Source organism: Liolophura sinensis, chromosome 1, assembly GCF_032854445.1.
Source record: "Liolophura sinensis isolate JHLJ2023 chromosome 1, CUHK_Ljap_v2, whole genome shotgun sequence".
Taxonomy (NCBI): domain Eukaryota; kingdom Metazoa; phylum Mollusca; class Polyplacophora; order Chitonida; family Chitonidae; genus Liolophura; species Liolophura sinensis.
The window spans coordinates 17092718-17097926 of record NC_088295.1 but is presented as its reverse complement, the minus strand read 5'-3'; the positions used below and the strand labels follow the sequence as shown (position 1 = coordinate 17097926).

Genomic DNA, 5209 nt, shown 5'->3' with positions numbered 1-5209 from the left:
TTTATTTATTCCCTCCTTTGGAGCTGAGACTGTTGCTGTAGTAGAATCGGTGTGATAACAATTCTTTAATCGGCAGACATGCATACATTAATCAAGCAATAACTAATAAGCAGGCCCTCGATATGCTGGGAGTCAGAGGATTGAGTTGAACTGATAAATACAGGACATGTATATTATATGGCGATTTTATTTGGTGTGCTTATGCAACTCAGTTTAAAAGAAGAGCTATGTAAAATACTGAATGGGCTTGTTTGTGGTAATCCATGGCGTAAAATTCAAACGTCTGTATGTCGTCTCAAGAGTTTTCTCCCTTTCACTAGTTTATTGCCTGATGGAGAGTGTGTGCATGGATATACTGACAGCCAAAGTGTGTACATATATATTGGTCGATGACTTCATTCCCGTCCCATTCTTCTCTTTCTTGATAGTATAGGTGAGGGTGAAACGCTTAAAATTATGAAACATAATGGTCTGGCATGCATCTTACTATAATACAGAATGGATCGGCATGTATACACTAAAATAAATTTAACATCTGTGCGTAGTTCAGACTTCACTCTACCCAATAATCCACCAAAATAACAATCATTCAATTCATACAAGACAAAGTTTATGTTTTCCCCATATACAGGATGATGCCGTCTCCCATGCAAGAGTACGATATATGCTTAACACATTCTACTATCGCAAGTACTTATTGGTCCAAGATAGCTATTCAAACAGGAAACATTGTACAGGTTGTCAACTAGAGGAGGAAGTTACGTCCAAGTGTGGAATGGAACATCGCCATTCTCAGTAAACATGTCTTTCAAAAAAAATTGCCATGATATATCTATGGAATCTCAACAATATGGATATAGCTGTAGAAAATTGAGGGTCATCTCAGGAAAGTGTAAGTCCATTTTTCATCTTGTATACACATATAATACGTCAACCTTGGAAAAAATCCAAGACAATTTACAAACATATTCCAGTCACATTCTGGCAGCCGTTTTTGCATAATAGAGACGACTGCCAGAGTTAATTACTGGTCAGACAGCAACATAACAATGTCCAACAGCAAGCTAACAAACAGCAGTCCGCAGCCATCTGGGCATCACCGTCACGGTGGCAATGCTCGTCCCGCACATATCTGAAAACAGAATCGTAAATTCATATGCCGTATTAAACAACGAAAATAAATGTATCTTTTGCGTGTGAGATAAAGTAATCATTTCACTGCTTGGCCAACTCATACATAGCTTGAATCTGCTTGGACCATGCTAATTTATTACAATGTGACCTAGTGGCGCGAAGACCAATCTACATTTTGTTCTGTTCACAGTGGGCATGTCGCCTTGTGCATGTCTGTATAATATGGTAAACGTCAGGGATCTTATTATAGGGTGTAATATAAATGTTAACTATATGACGAACCAGAAAAACTTTGGTCAACAGTGTTAGAAATTTATATTTCCCAATCAAGCTCTTTTGATCCAAAGCTACAACCGAAACCGCTAGAGCTGGATTCGAGGGCCAGAGCGGAGAGCCAGAGCAGAACTCACCACCACCTTTTGTGAGTCAACAAAAAATAGCATAAGCCTTAATCTACTTAGCCTATCTGGCTCCGGGATCACGAATATGTTTAAGACTCAAGCGCAGCCATACGTAAGAGCACTTCAGCTTGCCTACACTGCACACAAAGAAAACTTGTGTTGTATGAACACAAACTTGTGTTCTTTCAAACAAAAGTCTTGTGTCATATTGGAACAGCTCCATCTTGTGTTGAATTAGAACAAGGTTTTGTTCTTGTTTTAGTATTTTGTGACACAAAGATATTGTAGGGTAACACATTTTGTTAATAAGTGAAACACGCAAGCTGTTGTTTTAGATTCCAACACAAATGTTTTTAATATGTGTGGCACAGGCGTGCCCCATTGGGATTATTCCCCCACATAGTTGATTTGACAGCTATAATCGTTGACCTTATCATTATAAGGTATTTAATTTCCAAACTGACCGATGAGGTCTTAAGAAAATTGTACTTCATAGCCGCATTACCCAATAAAAATGATGTTTAGAATGCGTTTGTACTGTTGTATATTATTACACATCCTAAACTGCATATTAAGAAATAAAAACCAAACATTTCACGTATCCTTTAAGTATACGCGGTATGTATGAGACTAGTGAGGACGTTATAACCACTGACAGTTACAGTGAACTAGAGATGATCCTTCAAAGGTCGATCGCCATTTCAATATAGCTCAGAGTCTTGTGTACGATAAGAACCATTGGTTAACACAAATGAAAACAACACCTGGTGAGGCCTGGTGAGCTTTCGTTGTTATGTGTGATCGCGGTAGGGAGTCCATGAAGCAGTAATTACGTATTTATACACGACGCAAACCTTAAGTTACTTACATAAGCACAATTGATTGATTTTGTTATACTCAACAGAATCACAAGTGCAAAAGACTGACTTTAAAATCTTGATTCGTCCGCTGCTTTGTTTAAGTATATGGATCATTTTTAAGCGAGGAAATATCGGTGGTTTGGTTTCAAATAACACATATTTATTTATTTATTTATTTGGTGTTTTACGACGTGTTGAAGAATATTTCACTTGTACGGCTGCGACCAACATTATGGCAATAGTACGAGGGAAATCCATGACCATCCGTGTGTTGCTGCTGGCCAAGTTTGGATTGACGGGTGTAGTTCATGGGTTTCCTATATGCTATAGTAAACACCGAAAAAAAATATGAGCTGCACTTGAACCCGCAGCGACTGTACTGGAGAGAGACTTCCGGAGTCATTGTTCTGCGCTAGAACGCTAACCAGTCGAACACGAAAACCCCGATTGCAACACGTGTCGTAAGTCACATCTTATTAAATTACTTTTCAATCTTGACAGCAAGGTAAATTTATATTCACAATGTGCTTATATTATTTTGTCTATTGTAGAAGACATGTGAGGTCGGATCTCAACACAGGATCTCAAACAAACTGAAAAACACGTGTGTTTATAAAAACTGAGGGCATTCACTCGATTTGCCTAATTGTCTTCTCGACTGTTCTCGAATTCTCGTCTCGGACTGTACAGCTTCGCTTTGTGTTAAGATGGCTATATTTGATTCCCAATAAGTTCATGGCACTTCCAGCACTTTTCCGAACTGTTTGTCTGAGGTTTATTTTCTGAGATTAATACCAACACCCAAAACAAATTAAGTTTCAAGGTACACAACAACTAGGAAGATTGACGTTAAGCTTTAACAACGAAAATCTGTGCTTACACGACTTGTGGTTGTGAGGAGTAAACAGTCGTGGTTTGTTGATAGCCTGGTTGTGGCTGGCCCTGATAATAGCCTCCCTGCTGGTTGTAGCTCATCTAAAAACAAGATAGGCCTACATGTAACAATGTGAAAAAAGCCATCTTCCATCTACAGTATTGTGAATCAGAAAGGCCAGCAATTAAAACTGCAATGCGTTGTTAAAACTAAGTATTATTATCCTCTTTCCACTTGTGATTTGACGTTTCTTCAAAATTACCCCTGTCGTATCTCTCCTGTGTATCCGTGTAAAAAACAATCGCATTTATGATGCTGCCTCACTGAGATACCATGCCGAAGAAACCCTGACAAAGCACCCTGTCACCAGGCCCATCATGATTCGAATGTCCATAAGTGTATTAGCTAATACCGGTATTAAGTCACTCAGGTTTTATATTCAAGATTTTAACGAAACCCAGTCAACAATGCAGTTGTGCAAAAGCGAAGTATAACAGCAGTAGATTTAGTTCAGTTTTAATATACTATTACACACTTATTTGTGGGAGAAGTACATTAATGAAGGTTTGCTTTAAGGTTTATTTTGATAACAGGTCTTAGGACAATTATGACCAACCCAACCCAGCATCAAGTACGGAATTACCTAGGTAAACTATTCAAAAGCATTACGTGAGTCAGAATTGAACCAGATCTTTCAACTATGCCTCGAAATATCTGACACAGAAAGAACTAATATTTCTAGTTTGTAGGCCAACTGAATTTGGAATTAAGTATAGCATATACTTACTTTGTCTCTGGTGGTTTGAACCGAAGGATAGAAAGGCTTTCTCTGGGTCGTGGGCGGATAAATTACAGAGAAATTATAAGGGGTGTGTAGTGAACTTGATAAATACACGGTTATTTTAATGCGGTATAGTCCTACTCACGAGTTGTGACGTACAATATCACGTGTAACTTAGTACTGACGATATTAATAACCCGGGAGATAACGTTACCACTACTTCAAATCTCACTGTGTATTTAGATGGTAATCTGTATAAGGTGACAATTCATGTATGCAGCGTCGGTGTATCAGATAATGAAATTTGACCATTAGGAATTTCAAAATTCAGCATATATACAGAGATACAAATATTCTATATTGTTTATATTTATAAATGAGTGCATACTAATATTTAAGACTGGGATATGAAATGTGAGTATATACCGGTATAAAATATCAGCTGCCAGCTGTCGTTATCTCAAGTGTGCCCAGACGGATGAGAAATAGATGACTTGTAGCGACGCGTTAGAGATAATATAAAGGTCACAATGACAAGTCCGGGCAAGATCAACCAGCTATCTGTCTGCATTCATATGATTATGACAGAAGAAATTGAAATGTATAGCATTACCGAAACAAAGAAAATACAGATGAATATACATGATTACGTCGCATTTTGCCCTTGCATATTAACATAGCCTTTCGGTATGTCAAGAAAGAATGTTAATAAATGTAAACAAACATGAAGACTTTACTTTAAAAATCGCATAAATATGTACTACATATTCCTCAAATGCACAAAACATGAATAAGAAAAGCGTCAGAATGCCAAATATCTTCAAAAATATCTTAGATTATATATCTCAAAAATTATCTATAGTTTCGCCCATGGAAACCATTTATTTATACATAAGTATGCATTTACTTATTGAGTTGTGAGCGATGATGGTGCCTTTCAATCATTATACCACACGAGAAGCGGAATCAATCTTATTCCCGAACAGGGAAGTTCGTGGATTGCTGCACGTTCATTGTTTGTTGGTGGCAATATGCTGTCGATTTCTTAGTGCTGTCTTGTGTGGTCTTGTGTGGTATAAAGTTCACTGGAGACCTGGTCCCGGGATCACGAAGCGATTTTAGATTTAAGTCAAAATTTCGAAATACTTTATTATGCTTA

General features: G+C 37.7%; 1 long non-coding RNA gene across 1 annotated transcript; it reads right to left on the bottom strand.

The window, feature by feature from the left end:
• Positions 1–637: 637 nt before the first annotated feature.
• LOC135461719 (uncharacterized) lies at positions 638–4185 on the bottom strand. The gene is made up of 3 exons (XR_010443385.1): positions 4057–4185; positions 3276–3370; positions 638–1132 (listed from the first exon to the last, which is right to left on the bottom strand). It is a non-coding gene; the product is annotated as an uncharacterized LOC135461719 (long non-coding RNA).
• Between the last annotated feature and the right edge of the window lie 1024 nt (positions 4186–5209).